Source organism: Sarcophilus harrisii, chromosome 2, assembly GCF_902635505.1.
Source record: "Sarcophilus harrisii chromosome 2, mSarHar1.11, whole genome shotgun sequence".
Lineage (NCBI taxonomy): Eukaryota > Metazoa > Chordata > Mammalia > Dasyuromorphia > Dasyuridae > Sarcophilus > Sarcophilus harrisii.
Genome location: NC_045427.1, coordinates 517,423,367 through 517,441,993, shown reverse-complemented (window position 1 = coordinate 517,441,993; position 18,627 = coordinate 517,423,367). Strand labels below are relative to the sequence as shown.

The 18,627-nt window shown below is 36.5% G+C and overlaps 1 long non-coding RNA gene across 1 annotated transcript; it reads left to right on the top strand.

The window, feature by feature from the left end:
* Window positions 1–267: 267 nt before the first annotated feature.
* Window positions 268–14,334, top strand: LOC116421175. The gene is made up of 3 exons (XR_004231476.1): window positions 268–349; window positions 12,501–12,654; window positions 14,036–14,334. It is a non-coding gene; the product is annotated as an uncharacterized LOC116421175 (long non-coding RNA).
* The last annotated feature ends 4,293 nt before the right edge of the window (window positions 14,335–18,627 follow it).

The window sequence follows — 18,627 nt, the reverse complement described above, 5'->3', positions numbered from 1 at the left end:
AAGGATAGGGTCTCTGCACCTAGGTCTAATTTCCCTCCTTCTTTGCAAGCTGTTTCTCTCACTTTGAAATTAAATTTCTGTTTGATTCTTGACTCTCCTATCTCTAGTCTGCTTTGTTCAGCTTTAGCTATTTACAGATTAGAAGCTAGTTTAGTCCAGTTGATGTTAATTGGTGGCTAAAGTGAGACTGGGTGTGGAACTGGGCCAGTGGGAACAGACTAGATGCCATTAGAGAGTCCTCTATTCTTTCTGGTCTAATGCCAAGCTCCTGCCTCGTTAGGGTTGCCATTCTTTTGGAAGGAAAACACCAGGGCTTCTCCGGTGATCCAATGTATCTCAGATCATTCTGGTGAGGATATCCTTTCTTAAACTGCATACTTGTATTCATTGGTCTTCTGCTTGTCTCTGTTGTTTCTTAAACTATGCACCTCTGTAACTGTGTGCCTGTCTATGGACTATAACTTCCAGGTTTGTGTCTGTTTATATTTGTCTTGTCATTTTTTCTGGGTAGTGTTTCTGTTTTTTTGTAGTTTCTGCTATTTTAAAAGATTTAAAATGCAGCCAGTCAAGAAAACTTCTAAGGGCTATAGCCAAAGAGTTTAGAACAGAGGGAAAGATTAACAAACTTTTATACTGGAAGCAATTTTCCCACTATGCAGGATCAACTAACTCCCACTTTGGTCTTCTCACATAATATGAGATTATAATAAAAAAAAATCTACAAGACACTTTCCCCCTGTCATTTTAACTTTAGTTATATTGGAATTACAGATATAGAATTAGATAATCAAAATAATAGGACTACTGAAAGCAATTTAGTAGATTAAGGAATTTGGAGATTAATCATTTTAAGATTGCAGGAGAGAACTCCTAAGACTTTGGTGTAATTCCAGGAACTTACTCCCTTCTGAAATATCTTAATAAGTGTTGGTATACTATTCTGTAGAATTTGTTTTAAGGAAAAAGGATTTTGTTTTAGAAAAGTTTTAAAAATAAAGGGCAAGATTAATAGCTTCATTGTTTTAGGGCAAAGAAGGAAGGCAGCTACTTTGGAAGTAATCATAGAGTAAAGAAAAAATAGTTAAATATTTTGCACTTTATAGGAATCTTTTTCACCCTTCCTTGACTGAACTTGTGACTCCTTCAAGTCAGAGACTTTCTTCCCTCTTATTCTATTAGCCCCTCTCATCTCAGATCAGATTCCCAAACACAGGTGTTTTTTTTTAAATACTGGAAGAATGGAGGGAAAGTTGAATTATATTCTGGCTGCAGATATTTATTAGCTATATAATCTTGTTTCTGTTTGGTCCAGTTTATTAATATATAAAGAGAAAAATAATAAGGGTACCTATGTCCTAGGGCTGTTGTGAGGATCAAAATGATATGATGATTGTAAAGAGCTTAACACAGTGACTGGCATATACTAAGCACTACATTAGTATTATTTCAATAATTGAATGTAATTCTACTATGCCTGATAACTCTAAAATGACTTTAAATAATATATAAATAAAATAAATGGTCAAAGGTAATAAGATTAATGATATTTTATATGTGATAACTTGGAAATGCAATTGATATCATCTGAAGTTACATAATGTGAAATTTGAGAGACCACTGTAACAAAAATACTGTTAGACAAAACAATTTTTTAAAAAATCTGGACACTGTTACACACGAATTGGGCTTTTAAAGGGTTTAATAAAAATAGATATTCAAAAACTGTTAAATATTTAATGAGGTATATTTTGTTAAAAAGCAGATAGTAATAATAATCATACATAATGGCAAATTTTCATTTGAAAATCTTGGAAATTATGGAAGTGTATATATGATAGACTTAAAGAAGTAGTTTCAACATATTAATAATGAATCAACTATCAGGAATTTGTTGCATGTCTGAAACCCCAGATCATGGATGATTTTAATTTATAAGTAAAGAGTAGTAAAATTTTGCTGTTTAAGGTAAAAATTCTTGGGATTGTAATTTATTACTCTTTTGAGTTTTGATTACAGGGATAATTGTCTGAATTATCATGAAGCCAATAGTAGAAAATAACATGTGTTTAAGTCTGGGAACCACAAAGATGGATGTCTGTGCCTGGGAAAAGTTTTGGGGACTACTTTGACATGCATGGCCTTCGGTACAATCCTCCTAAGTCTCCATTGTGCTATTTCCTGTCTGAAAAGAAAATTTCAGCACGTGGTTAATCCTTGATTTTGATGTAGTCACTCTGTGACTACATGATTGACCATCAGATATAATTCATGCCTGGAATCAAACAGAACCAAAGGAGTTTTCTCTCTGTTATGATGTATGACATTGTTATAATTATAAATGGAATAGTTAATTTTTAGAAAAACAATGGGATTAGATTGTTTTCTTTAACAACTATGTTCAAAAGTATATGATTGGCTTCCAAAATTTATCTATCATGGAAATTTAGGCTTTGAGTATGTTTTAGTAATAAGCTCAGAATTGGATTAAGGAGTTCCCATTTTTAAGCTATTGGATAATCTTAAAGGGCAAAAGAGTTCATTTTGCAATTAGACCCCCATAAATTTTTTTAAAGGACAGGATTTAGGTAAAGATAGAAACAGCAAATGGTATGTAAACTGAAATTCTCTGAAATTTCAAGATTCAAGTACTAAATTTACTAAATTGTGTTGTCAGAATTATCTAGGTATCTAGATATGGAATCAGAGAAGCAGAGCCTCCTTTAGAACTGTCCTGAGAATAAAACCTATTGTCCAAGAAAAGATATCTAGAAACCAGATAACTACACGAGACATCTGGAACCCAAAAGGGAAATTGGGTCATAGATTATTAGAATACAAGGAGATTAGATATTAATTAATATGGATGATAATTATTGCATTGTTTTGGTCTTTTGTTTCAAGCTGTTTATGTTTATGTTTTCTTGGTTACCTTGGTGACATGTAAATCTCCCTTCTCAAAACCAGTCCATTTGAGCCCTCTATATAGTTTGATCTCTTATAGGACATTGCTGTGACCTGACAATGGAATTATGGCTATGAATTTATGAAAAACTTTATTACATTCTTTGAACCTAGCTCTGCATTACTGGGAAACTGGACCATCTCTATATACCTTTAACCAAAGACTATGCTGACCAAAAATTCAGATCCAAAGATTGATGGAAGGAGTTTTCTCACAATTGTCAATCCATCATTGGTAGTAAGGGTCCCTGCCACATCCTTCTGACTATTCCCAAAGCTCTCAAACTTGTGGATGTGTACGCCTGGATCTTTTGAAGAAAATCTTAAGTAGATAGCAGAACCTTGGAGAATCTCAAGGTTTGCTTAGTATGGACCTAGAAGTAGCTGACACACAGACATCTGCCCCAAGATTCTGGATGAGGGGTAAATATACTGTCCTATATGCTGTCCTTTTCCCTTTTGTTATATAACCAGTCACCCAGGGCCTGATTCACATGTATGTTGTTATTTTCTTTCTCTACATTCTTTCCTTATCCTTTTTCTGCTTACAAGCAAACAATGGCTAGCAATTATACCTGGGACACCACTTATGCAACAGGGGAAGGACCTGAGTTTTTAGGATAAAAATGCTTGCCCTGACCCAGCTGGCTTCCTGTGACATCTTGACTTATTCCTACCTCTACTTTATTGACCAGAAGGGTAGGGGTTCTTTCAGATCCCCTCCTTTTGACCAAAAGAGGGAAACGTCAAGATTTTAGGAGACAGCCTGTTTTCCAGAGCTAAGGCTCAGTTAGCAAGCTGTTCTCTGAGCTTGGTATAACAAGAATCCTTTGCACTCAACCTCTGGATGATCTCACTCTGGCAAAATCACATAATTATTGTATTGCTTTGACCAGCACAAGGTGTTCTCTGAGCTCAGACAAGCCTTGGTCTTGTTCAGACAAGTTCTGGTCATAAAGTCCAGCTATGAATCAAACTTGTCACACTGTTACCCCTCATTGTCAGAGCTGCAGCATACTGAGCAGCCGTCAGTATAAATGTTGAGATCTCCCCACATTGTCTCAGGTCCCCCCCCCCCCAGAGGATGGGGTCTCAGCAGGGTCTAATTTCCTTCCTTCCTTGCCAGATGCTTTCCTCACTTTGAAATTAAATTTCTGTTTGATTCCTGATTCTTTTATCCTCGAGTCTGCTCTATTCAGCTCTGGCCATCCACTGATTAGAAGCTTGTTCGGTCTAGTTGACAGAGGTCAAATTTAAACTTAAGAAGCTGAGTTTTCTTGACCTAAGTCTGGCACTCAATCCACTGCACTCCCTTTTGCCCCCAAATTGTGACTTTAGCTATGCAAATATTTGTACTACATTAAAACAAATTAAATACAATTTATATGAAGACATAGTAATAGTAGTGATGAGGTCCTGAGTAACTGGGTGTGGTTGACAGAGAGGGACTGGAGTATTGATGGAATTGTTCCTGGGGCAGGCAGGAAAGGCACTGATGGGGATCAGAGTTTAATCTCATAGTCTCATCCTTTGTGGAGGTGGTGGTCAGCGTTGCCTTGTTGCATCCAGTCAGAAATCCAAATTAATGTCAAACTCCTGAGGTTAAATTTCCCCTTTAAATCTGCCCATGCTCACACCATCTTTGCTGAACTCCTATTGGGTTATAGCCCACCACTACCTTCTACCTCATGATATCCTTCCCTTTATTCCTCTCTCATGCCTCATGGCGTCTCTTCTCACACCCACCATGTGTCAGAATTGCATTAAGGAGTTCCCATTTTTAAGCTATTGGATAATCTTAAAGGGCAAAAGAGTTCATTTTGCAATTAGACCCCCATAAATTTTTTTAAAGGACAGGATTTAGGTAAAAATAGAAACAGCAAATGGTATGTAAACTGAAATTCTCTGAAATTTCAAGATTCAAGTACTAAATTTACTAAATTGTGTTTTTGAGCATAGTTCCAAACTGCTTTCCAGAATGGTTGGATGTATTCACAATTTCACCAACAAATGGTGTATTTCTCCTTCTTATAGCTAACTAACTCTTTCAGGGTGCTAAACTCCTCTATAAATTTAGCCTGTCAACTAAAGGCATACACCAACCTCATTGGATGTTCCCTTTCTCCTGATTAATTAGAAGTTCCACTATGGAAGTTGCCCTTTCTATCATTAATTGTTAAAACCCCTTTCCTTGCTAACTATATGTTGTCCCAACTCTATTTCATATTTACCATTCCTGTTGTCTGTTGTATCTCTTCATTTTGACTGTAATCTCTTCTCCAAAATAAACCTACTTTTTGCCAAAGAGAATGGCTATTGTGAATTTTTCACATGGCCAAGCCCCAACATTTGGTGTCTACAATCTCACCATTTGTGGCTTAACCCCAAACACATCATTTGAAACTAGAAATTGCTCTCCTGAATCATATAAGTAGTAGCAGTGATAGCTAACATTTATATATTGCTTTGAAGATGGGTAAAATAATTCACATACATAACCTTATTTTATTTGATTTCATGACAAAGTAGGTGGTCTTAATATCCCCATTTTTCTTGGGAATAATGAAACTGGAGACTCAAAAATGTTAAATGATTTTCCTGGGCCATGGCTCTAGAAGCTCAGGCAGACTAATGAGCCCTTCCATTCTCAGTCCCCTTCTGGATTGCTACAGAGACACAATGAGAGAAGTAGGAGAAGGTGGGGCTACTCAGGATCAGGCATGCAGACTCTTGATGCCTCTCTAGTTATACCAGGGAGACAGTATGGGAATAGGGGAAATAAGAACAGATTTGTGATTGAGTGCTGGATCTGGCATTCATTAGCTCTGAGACCATGGAGAAGTCAATTCTCATTTTCTGGGGGGTGGAGTGGGAAAAAAAGGTAGATCTAACCCCAAATATCTCTACCCTCCTTCCACTTGAAGTTCCCATCTTTAAGGGCACTCATGGATGGGTCAAGCAATGAAGGCAATGATTTTAATTTTATTTAGTTTAAAAAATTTATCTATAAAGAGAAATACAGGCTGGGCTCCTCCCAAGGAATCAGAGCATTGGATTGGATAGTGATTATTTCAGACAATGTCTTACTTGACTTGCTCTATCTAATTAGCAGATTAGCTGAGACTGAAACTCAGTTTTTTTTACTTTACAATGCTCTTTCTACTACTTACAAGTGGCTCTTTTAAATTTTTTATTATTATAGCTTTTTATTTACAAAACATATGCATGGGTAATTTTTCAACATTGACCCTTGCAAAACCTTCTGTTCCAAATTTTCCCTTCCTTCCTCCCACCCCATCCCCTAGATGGCAGGTAGTCCAATACATGTTAAATATGTTAAAATATATATTAACTCCAATGTATGTATACATATTTATACAGTTATCCTGCTGCACAAGAAAAATCGTATCTAGAAAGACTAAAACCTGAAAAGGAAAACAAAAATGCAAGCAAACAATAACAGAAAGAGTGAAAATGCTATATTGTGGTCCACACTCAGTTCCCACAGTCCCTGGTGTAGATGCTCTCTTCATTACTGAAGAATTGGGACTAGTTTGAATCATTTTAATGTTGAACAGAGCCGCATCCATCAGAATTGATTATCATATAGTCTTCTTGTTGCTGTATATAATGATCTCCTGGTTCTACTCATTTCACTCAGCATCAGTTCAGTCTCTCCAAGTGTCTCTGAAATCATTCTGTTCATAATTTCTTACAGAACAATAATATTCCATAATATTCATATATCATGATTTACTTAGCCATTCTCCAACTGATGGGCATCCACTCAGTTTCCAGTTTCTGGCCACTAGAAAAAGGGCTGCCACAAACATTTTTGCACATGTGGGTCTCTTTCCCTCCTTTAAGATTTCTTTGGGATATAAGCCCAGTAGTAACACTGCTGGATCAAAGGATATGCACTGTTTGATAACTTTTTGAACATAGTTCCAAATTGTTCTCCAGAATGGTTGGATGTATTCACAATTTCACCAATAATGCATCAGTTGTCCCTATTTTCCCACATCCCCTCCAACATTCTGCATTATCTTTCCATCATTCTAGCCAATCTGACAGGTGTGTAGTGGTATCTCAGAGTTGTCTTAATTTGTATTTCTCTGCTCAATAGTGATGTGGAGCACCTTTTCATGTGACTAGAAATAGTTTTAATTTTTTCATCTGAAAATTGTCTGTTAATATCCTTTGAGTATTTATTAATTGGAGAATGGCTTGATTTCTTATAAATTTGAGTCAGTTCTCTATACATTTTGGAAATGAGGCCTTTATCAGAACCTTTGAATATAAAAATGTTTTCTCAGTTTATTGCTTCCCTTCTAATCTTGTCTGCATTAGTTTTGTTTGGATAAAAACTTAATATAATCAAAGTTATCTATTTTGTGATCAATAATGGTCTTTAGTTCTTCTTTGGTCACAAATTTCTTCCTCCTCCATAGGTCTGAGAGGTAAACTATTCTTTGTTCTTCTAATTTATTTATAATCTCATTCTTTATGTCTAGATCATGAACCCATTTTGACCTTATCTTGGTATATGGTGTTAAGTATGGGTCAATGCCTTGTTTCTGCCATACTAGTTTCCAATTTTCCCAGCAATTTTTGTCAAATAGTGAATTCTTATTCCAAAAGCTGGGGTCTTTGGGTGTGTAGTACAATGGTTCTTATTACAGAAAAGTCCCTTTTTTTACTCGTTAGTGTTGGTGGTAATGGACTAGATACCCAAGATACCTGGCAAAGGACAGGAAAAAAGAAAACAAGCATTTATTAAGCACCTACTATGTGGCAGACACTGTGCTAACCCTTTACAAATATTATCTCTTTTGATATTTTTAGAAACAAAATCCTGGACCCAAAAGGATACAGTAAAGTAAGTGAACAAACCGAGGATGAATGAAGCAGTATAAAGTTTTATTATGTTCCTGCAGGAAGCAGATACAAAGCTGGAGAGCCCCACGTGTCTCTCAGAAGCAAAATCAGATCCTATCCCAAATCCAGGCCAGGGAATCCCCTCCCTCATACTCTAACTGGCTGGGAAGATGAGGTTCACATTCTTTCCCTGTCTGATGACAACATACATCTCTTAATATGTCCCCTTCTCCCCCGTCATACTATGATCATTAAAATGAGCCTTAGCTCCTCCAGGGAGGGAGAAGTTAATATTCATGAAGCAATTAAGCATGCTTACTCTAGTTTAGCCTTGACCTTTATCCTACTTTCAGCTTTTTTGTTTAACTATTCAACTAGTTTTGTCCAGTTTTAACTAGTTTCAACTGGTTTCAGGAGCTCTACAGCTCCTGGAGTATTTCCAGTTCGAGACTTCCAGTTTTTCCTTCACTATGGAAACATAACGGTTTATTGTTTCTCACAATACTTACAACAACCCTGGGAGATAAATGCTATTATTATGACTCCCATTTTACAGTTAAGAAAACTGAAACAGAAAGGTGAAATGACTTGCCCAGGTTCACATAGCTAGGGAGTGACTGAGGCTGGAATTGAACTAAACGTTTTTCAGACTCTAGCTCTGGTTCTGTAACCATTGTGCCCCCTAAGCCACCTCCAAGGAGCACTGAGGCAAGGACAAGTAATCCCATTGCGGTTATATGTTACGTGTTACAGAAAAGAATGTCTCCTGGGCTCTCCAAGGCTAGGCCAGCAGATGACAAGCACTGACAGCCCCCACCAATCATGAAAATCTCAAGTACACTTCTGGAGATGTCTGTCACCTGAAGACATCCATTTGTGGAAGCTTATTTCCAGATCAGCCACAGTGTAATGGATTTTTTTCTGCCATAACAATTCTTAAAGACTATCCACTAAGTTGTATTTTGTGGAGCTGGAGTAAAATGAGAGAAGGACAGAAAATGGGAGTTTTAGAAAATGGCAGAGAAAAAAAGTAGAGGAAACTCTAGAAAGAAAGGTTAGCAGTACACGTTGATATAAGCTATAAGGCACCTGGAACCTCTCAGGGGAAGGAGTCCAAGGGAACAAATATTTATTAAGGAGTATTCCTTAATATTGTTAATTAATTGATAATTAATATTAAGGAGTTAGGTGGTACAGTGGATAGAACACCCAGTCTGGAATCAGAAAGATTCATCTTTGTGAATTAAAATCTAACCTCAGACATTTACTAGCTGTGTGATCCTGGGAAAGTCACTTAATTCTATTTGCCTCAGTTTTCTCATCTATAAAATGAGCTGGAGAAGGGAATAGAAAACCACTCCAAGAAAATCCAAAAGGAGATGACAAAGAGTCTGAAATGACTGAACAAATACTATTTGGTAGGCATTTTTCTGAACACTATACATATACTATCTCCATCTCACAAGAACCTTGTTATTATCAGTATTACTATTAGTAGTAGTATTCCAGTTTTACAGCTGAGAAAACTGAGGAGAAAGAGGTGAGGTGGGTTACAGAGCAAGGAAATTCCTGCAGCTGGATTTGAATTCAGTTCTTTTTGACCCCCAAATCCAGTCCTCTCTCCACTTCATCATCTAACTACCAGAAAATACACTTTAACTGACTCAGAAGAAACCTGATAAAGATGCACTAAGAGGAATCTAAAGGGGAATAGAAGTTTTGAATTTGGTTTAACTGACCGTAGTTCTGTTAACTTGAACCAAGTAAATCTCCAGACCATAAAGTCCTAAGTAACCTGAGCGATTGGAAAGCTTAAGATGGGGAGAGTGCTAGACTTGAGTGGGGGACACTCAGAAAGATCTGTGTTCAGATGTAGTCCCAGATACTTCTTAGCTGTGTGATTCATTTAAGTTTTGTCTACCTCAGTTTCTTCAAATGTAAAATGGTGAAAAAAACTAGTACCTACCTCTCAGGGTTTTTGTGAGGATCAAATGAGATAATATTTCTGAAAAATGCTTAGCACAGTATCTGTGCCCCAAATATGATAGATGTTTCATAAGCGCTTGTTGAATTGCTTTGTTGCGGTTTAATGTTGCTTGATTTGCATAGCTGGGGTTATTTTGTACATTCTTTTTTCAGATCTGCTTTCTTCTCTCTGCTTCACTTATTATAAATCTTTCCAAATTTCTTAGTATTCTTTGTAATTTGCCATTCCTTGTGGGGCAATAATATTCTATTACATTCATACACCATGATTTATTCAGCCATTCCCCAATTGTTAGACACATAATATGTTTCCAGAGTTGTTTTTGTCTTTGTTTTGCTTTATAAAGTGTTTCTATGATAAACTTTGAATAGTCAGATCTTTCCTTTGTCAAGTGGCACATAGTAGGCAATGAAATACTTGTTTCCTTTCTTCTTAAGTATGTAGTCCATTCTTATGCTTCTTTTTTCCCCTTTTGCATTATATTAAAAAGCCTTTTCATATTCCTTCGCAATTCTCATACTTGTTGGTCTTAATTGTATTATAATATTCTAGTACATTAAATACATTAATGTATGCAATTAAGTTAAATATTCCACTCATTGCATAGTTAGATACATTTCTTTTTTGAATAGGAGGAAGTTATAGAGTTATGTTTATATTTATTCTTTTTTAAAAGTATTTATGTACTTTTAACATTCTTTTATTTTGATTTCAAATTCTATTCCTTTCTCCAGTCCTTCTCCTACCCATCGAGAAGGAAAGCAACATAATATAAATTATACATGAAAAATCATGCAAAACATTTTTATACATTAGCCTTATTGTGAGAAAAAAAAGCTAGAAAAATACAGAAAACAGAAAACTTATATTTCAATTTGCACTCAGGTTGACTGGTTCTTGCTATAGAGATGGATAACATTTTTTATAATGAATACTTTAGAATACTACATATATTCTTGCCATAGACATTTTTTAATAGATAGCTCTTCAAAAAAAATTTAAACACTATTTTCAGGTTATATTTCCAATAATGAAATCATTGGGTCAAAGAGTATGATTATTTTAATAACTTTTACTGTATAGTGTAATTGGCTCTCCAAAATGGATGGGTAGGATTTGATTTGTGTTAAATTTTAAAAATTATTATCAATAAAATTGGGGCAGTTAGATGGTGTCACGGATAGAGCACTTAATGAGGACTTAAGTTCAAATCTGGCCTCAGACTCTTAATACTTCCGAGCTGTGTGATCCTGGGCAAGTTACTTAATGCAAATTTCCTCAAAAGAAAAAGAAAGAGAGAAAGAAATTATCAGTAAAACATTCGTTTTGAAAGAGGCATTGATCAAGAGAAAAAGAAAAAAAAAACAAGAAAAACAAGTGTAAGTTAATAAATATAGACAGATAAGAAGAGGGATGACCCAGAATGCTACCAAATTTACTTGAGTTACTGGAATAGCCAAAATGAATCCCACTAGCAGCCACCAGCAGAAAATAGGATGAGGAAACTGTCAGTATTACAACATGTGCTCACAGAGGGGATTGGAGGATGAGAGACTGTGGTTACGCCTGATTGCCTATACAGAACACATTCATTCTCTGCCTACACTATCACATGCTCAGCCAGCTTAGGGCCAGCAAAATCCCTTGGCCTCATGAGTTATCACCACAAAGGGAGGGAGGAGAAGGATATATGTGTGTACTTGGGGGGAAGATGGAGATGAGGAGTGAAGATGGCAGGAAGAAGTAGGTTTATCTAGCTCTGGGAGTGGCAAAGCCTTCAGGATAAATTAAAGTGATTGAAGTGGTTAGCTCAGTGCCCCAAATATGATAGGTGTTTCATAAATGCCTGTTGAATTGCTTTGCTGCTGTTTAATGTTCCTTGATTTGCATAGCTGGAGTTATTTTGTACATTCTTCTTTTCAGTTCTGCTTTCTTCTCTCTGCTTCACTTCTTATAAATCTTCCCATATTTCTTAGTATTCTTTGTAATTTGCCATTCCTTATGGGGCAATAATATTCCATTACATTCATACACCATGATTTATTCAGTCATTCCCCAATTGTTAGGCACATAATATATTTCTAGTTTTGTTTTTTTTTTTGCTTTTACAAAGTGTTTCTAGGATACTTTTTGTACAGTTTGGCCTTGCGTTTTTGTTAATAACCTCCTTAGGTTATAAATCTAATAATAGAATCATTTGGTCAAAGATAGAGAATTTCTCCTCCAATTTTGTTGTATAATTCCATATATTTTTTCTAAATGGACCAATTGACCCACAATTCTGCCAGCAGGGAGCCACTATGCCTATTTTTATGCAACTCTGATAGCATTACATTTTTTCAACTTTTACTATCTTTGCTACTAGATGGGTATAAGGTAAAATCTATCAGAATTGTTTTAACTTTTATTTTTCCGACTAATATTGATTTTGAATACATTTTTAAATGGTTGATTGATTATAGGCTATAGACTACTCATACTCTTTGACCTACTATCAATTAGAGAATGGCTCTTAATTTTACATACTTAGGTCCTACATACCTGTCTATCAATTCATTTGAAAACATTTATTGAGTGGCTATTGTGTACAAAACATGGGCAACCCAAGGAGGGAGAGGAAGATATAAGTAAGGCAATCTTGCTTTTTCAAAATCTTTTGTCTTTGGTCTACAAGTGGATGACACGACCAGGACATCCACTCCACAACTGTCTCAAGTCTCGAGGTTTAGCTATGTAAAGTCCCCAGAGACCAGGATGACCTTGATTTGTGAGCCTTGATCCCTTATCCTCTCCATGCTCCAGGCAAAACTGTTCAAGTTTCAGAGAAGGTAAGTACCCAATAGTAAAGTGTTTTTGCTCTCTGGATGGAGATCTCCAAAATAAGGAAATTCTGATCCCTAAGGCCTAGGTAATTTGTTTTTTCAGGCGATCCAGTTATGCCATTCTTAACTCAATCAGATTGATGTTTGATAAAATAACTAGGGGGGAGGTCGGAAGTGAGACCGAGTTTAGCACTTTATTAACACTCTAGAGTTACATTCTGGGACTTTTGACACTACATTGTCTGAGGGGGAGGGAATTGTATTATAGTCACGGGCCCTTAATAAATGCTTATTGAATGGATTGAACTAACACAAATAAAACTAAAACATATGAAAAGTTGAAAATCAGAATATGCAAAAGACAAGAGATATAACCAACAAATAAGGTTGGGGAACAAGTATATGAGTCAGTGCTAAATGACTGGTTATAGATAACAAATTCAGAAGAGAAGTCACTACACATTGAAATGATTTAGGAAAAATATTCATTGAGCAAATAATTATTAAATATCCAAGAAGGACTAGCACCTCTGGTGTGAGGGCTTACCAGGTCCTTTTCAGGGCTCTTCACCCACTTTGGTTTTCACCTGTCACCCAACTCTCACCTGTGGCTCCAAGAAGCTGGAGCATGCAAAGTGGCTACACTCTAGTAAGACTCTTATCAGACTGGTTAAACTAGTTTCAGAGTAACCAATGGAACTCAAACTCATGGGTGAGATGGGTGGTGTCTACTTCAAATAGGTAAAAACTTCCCTTAGTGGAATGGGAATGAATGGGATAAATTGAGTAAAGAGCAGACCTCTCATAAGAATGTGGCCTAGACCTATGTCCTAATTGTGACTTTGCAGTAACAAGTTGAGATATTGCTAAAAGCCACAGGTGTTCAATTATCTTAGATAAACTTACATTCCCCTCCTGTCATCTCCCCCCAACCTTTTCATGAGTAATAAGTTCCTAACATGGTAAAGGTTGTGTCGTGGCTAGTATTTTTTTTGTTTCTGGGGTAGATTTTTAGTCTTTAGGTAGATTTCTGTGTTAGGATGTAAGTCTGGACTTTCCCCAGTGAATGGGAGAAAAGATCACAAGAAAGTGGGGGCTTCCTAGTTAAGATTTATATAATCCTGTGTTTGCAGCTTATGCTTTGCACTCCTATACCAACACTGCTGTCGTTAGGAGCTACCCTTTCTCACAAAATCTTGATACATTCTTTTTGCTTTTTATCTTGAGAGTCTCTGATTTTAATTTGGCTAAGAGTCGCTTTCCCACATAGAAAGATGAAAACAGTTTGTTCCAATGGCCATGAAAGAGGCTTAGAGCTTGGTCAGGCAAAAGATGCCAAGGTAATTCACTGCATTTACCCCAATTATTTTGACTTTTGTCTTACCAGAGACCAGATGACTCTGGAAGAAAGAATGAGACTGATGACTTATGCACCTGTTTCACTTACAACCAATTCATGCCCAAGACAACACATCCCCTCATGATGAAAACAAAGGATGAATAATAACATTAATTGCCTGCTATGTGCTTATATGGGTCACTAAATTTTCTTGGTGACAGTGAGATGACTGTACTATAGTACAATGGGTCTGAGTGGACATCCTAGTTCCAGTTGATAGTTATGTGGTCCCAAGAAAATTCCTTAATCTGAAATTTCATTTCTTCATCTGCAAAGTGAGAATAAAAATTTACAATCAACTTTGGATGATTGTTGTGAGAAAAATTCTTTGTAAACCATAAAGTGTTTTGCCAGTGTGAGCCATCCTCGACATCGTCATCATCATCATCATTTTGTAAGCTAGAAATCTCCTGGGTTTTGTGACAAGTAACCCCAAATCCTATTCTCTGAATTGATTTCAGTTAACTAGCTGTAATCAGCTCAAAGAAATAGTTCATTAGTGAAGGATGTTCAAATGCACATGTAAGTGGTTGGCAAAGCCTACCTCCTACCTAGCCTTTCCAACCCCTGGATCTCTCATCTTAGCACCCCAACTATTCACAGATATCCAGTATCTTTGGCTAATCAAAGACTCTCTTGTTTGGAAAGAAAATAAATGAAAGCTCTTTTTGTAGTGGCAAAGAAGTGGAAACTAAGGAGGTGACTCTCAAATGGGGAAGAGTTAAACAAATTATGATGTATGAATCTAGTGGAACACTATTATGCTACTTTAAAAAATGACTAAAGAAACATTTTAGAGAAACCTGAAAAGACTTATATGAACTGAGGCAGATGAAAAAGAGCAGAAGCAGGAAGGAAATTTATATAATAATAATGTTATAAAGACAAACAATTCCAAAAGACTTGAAAACTCTAATCAATATGATGACCAGCCACAATTCTAGAAGGTTCATGATGAAGCACACTATCCACTTTCTGACAGAGTAGTGATGAACTCAGGTTGCAAGTCATTTTTTGAATATGACCAATTTGGGAATGTGCTCTTCTTGACTGTGTATATTTGTGATAAAGGTTTTGTATTTTAATTGGGAGGAAGGAAGAGGGAGTGAAAACAGATTTGTATTCATTGAAAAACAAGGAAAATTAGAAAAGAAAATAAGCAAATTGTTCTATATTGATTATTAAAAATTTTTAATAATTTAATGTGTTAACTTTAGGAGGTTTTACATTTTTGAAAGAAGAAATAACATGGCCTTAGGAAATATATAATCTCTAATGGTAAAATTACAAACTATGTAGAAAAAGAATTTTAGGATTATAAGGAAAATATTTTGGATAGTATCTTTCTAGGAGAAACCCTTTCTAGGAATACCCTTTCAAGGGGTACTTTTAATTAGAGCCATTTCCCTAGACTCTGCCATTTGGGTAACTTATGAAAAGTTGGGAACCAGAGATAAGGACAGTCACTCAGGAAGATAGTTGTAGGAAGGAGGAGGAGGAAGATTCTTACCATCTAATGCTAAAAAACAAACCAATAAACAAAAAAAAATCCAGATATGAACACATATGTAATTTATTTATTAAATCCTTCTTTCATGAATTTATTCATTTTTTTGTTCATCCATTCAAACATTCCATTTGTTTATGATCCATACTCTAAGAAGTAGCATGGTATAGGGGAAAGCTCTGTCTTTGGAGTTAGGGGCGAGTTCAAGTCATGCCATGTCTAGTACTAACTATGTGATCAAAAAACAAGTCACTTACAATTTTCAGATGATGAAATTGAAACTATTACCACTCATATGAAAGAATGTTCCAAATCATTATTAATCAGAGAAATGCAAATTAAGACAACTCTTGAGATACCACCATATACCTGTCAGATTGGCTAAGATGACAGGAAAAAATAACAACGAATGTTGGAGGGGATGCGGGAAAACTGGGACACTGATGCATTGTTGGTGGAGTTGTGAACACATCCAGCCATTCTGAAGAGCAATCTGGAATTATGCCCAAAAAGTTATCAAACTGTGCATACCCTTTGACCCAGCAGTGCTACTACTGGGCTTATACCCCAAGGAGATACTAAAGAAGGTAAAGGGACCTGTATGTGCCAAAATGTTTGGGGCAGCCCTGTTTGTAGTGGCCAGAAACTGGAAAATGAATGGATGCCCATCAATTGGAGAATGGTTGAGTAAATTGTGGTATATGAATGTTATGGAATATTATTGTTCTGTAAGAAATGACCAGCAGGACGAATACAGAGAGGATTGGCGAGACTTACACGAACTGATGCTGAGTGAAATGAGCAGAATCAGGAGATCATTATATACCTCAACAATGATACTGTATGAGGATGTATTCTGATGGAAGTGGATGTCTTCGACAAAAAGAAGATCTAACAGTTTCAATTGATCAAGGATGGACAGAAGCAGCTACACCCAAAGAAAGAACACTAGGAAATGAATGTAAACTGCTTGCATTTTTGTTCTTCTTCCTGGGTTATTTATACCTTCTAAATCCAATTCTCCCTGAGCAACAAGAGAACTGTTCGGTTCTGCACACATATATTGTATCCAAGATCTACTGTAACCTATTTAACATGTATAGAACTGCTTGCCATCTCGGGGAGAGGGTGGAGGGAGAGAGGGGAAAAATCGGAACAGAAGTGAGTGCAAGGGATAATGTTGTAAAAAATTACCCTGGCATGGGTTCTGTCAATAAAAAGTTATTATAATAATAAAAAAAAGAACAAGTCACTTAATTGGTCAGTACCCTGGGCAATTCTTTAGGACAATTACAAAAGAGTTACTATGTGGAGGTTGCCACATTGGGAATTCCCATAATGGGACCCCCAATTTTTATATCTTATGCATTTCCAAAAAATATTTTGAAGTGGCTTAAAAAGGTAAAAATAATTTTTTCCCCAAACAATGGTCAATTTAAAATGAAGCAATAGAGATTAAATCTGAGGTTTCACTGGTGTGAGGAACTTCCTAATGGGAAATACGAATCTATATACTCTTCTCAGGCTATTTCAACAGAGTACAGCAAGTTCTTACTGAGGGAAGAAGTCATTGTGCTGAAGAGTTCATCTTTCTCACTACCAACAGCAACAATTGTTGACCACCTGCCAACAATAGACAGATAAGCCCAAGAACCCTGAGAATAGTAGGATGTCCTTCTCCTCACACCAAAAGGTTCTGCTTCCATCCCAGCCCTCACAGCCATCATCTGAGAAGAAATTCTGTAGAGAAGGGGTCAATCCTCTTCTCTTCTCTTTCATTTCTTCTTTTCCTTCTCTCCTGTTCTCTTCGCTCGTTTTCAGGTGATCATTTACTATATTCACTCATAAAGGACATTATTTTTATATATTAAGGTAAATAAAATTAAAATTTAACTAACAAGTGGTGGAGTTAAGTGCTCCTGAAGAGTTGATAAGTAAAGGTAGCCAAAGCAGAAGGTCTTGAGGAGAAAAAAGAGGCAATCTTTGTGGCAAGTATATAAACCATCCCCATTGCTTTAAACACCATCTCTCCTTAAATCCCAAAGGAGGCAACCCAGTACTCTAAATCTAAGAGTGCTGGGAATGGCAATGCTTTCAGCACAATGCCCACATCCCTCTTCTTGGAAAGCAGCCCCTGTGAAGATGATTCATCTTCAGACCCAGAAAAGAAAAATCCTGGTCCCCACAGTCCTTGGTACTGTCAAATGGTTCAACACTAGAAAATGATAGGATTTTATTGATGGAAATGCCATTGAAGAAGAAACAGGACCATCTGCTTTGTTGCTTCACCCTAAGATTGTGGGATCTTCCAACTGGCTTGCCAGGGAGACCTCCTCTATATTATATATGTTGTATCCTCAATTAGAATGTGAGCTCTTTAAACTCAAAGATTGTCTTCCTTTTCTAGTTGTATCCCCAACACTTAGCACAATCCTCTACCCAGATTCAATACTTAATATGTACTTTTTAAATTCATTCATTCAAAAATTTTCTTGTGATTTTTATCCCTTTTTAAAGCTGCTCCTGATGCTGATTTAAGATTCTCCCCATTACAAAATTTTGGGGTAATTTGTTTTAGAACCAGCAGCTCCCTATTAAGGTAGCTTCCAAACTCCCTTTTTACCAGCTCACATTGTAATGGAGGGATTTTAAAAGGACTGCTTACACAAATAATTTTGGTTTAATGGAAACAGTGATTAGCAAAGGTGAGGTCCAAAGTCCAAAATCCTTTGAGAAATCTGAGAAGGGAGAGATTGTTTTCATCTGGCAGAGGGGGCAGGGAGGAAGAAGTTAGATGATACCTAAATTACACCTTGAAGGAAGGGAGCAATTTCAGTAGACAGAGCAGGGATTCCATTCCAGGTATGGGTGTTGGCAGCATATTTCCTTTGGGTATGCACCCAAAGAATCTCTTCTTCCTCTCCTTCCCTCCTCTCCCCTCCCTTCTCTGCCTCCTTTTCCCTCTTCCCTTTCCTCTCTTCTCTTTTATTTCTTCTTTTCCTTCTCTCCTGTTCTCTTCTCTCCTTTTCAGGTGATCATTTACTATATTCACTCATAAAGGACATTATTTTTA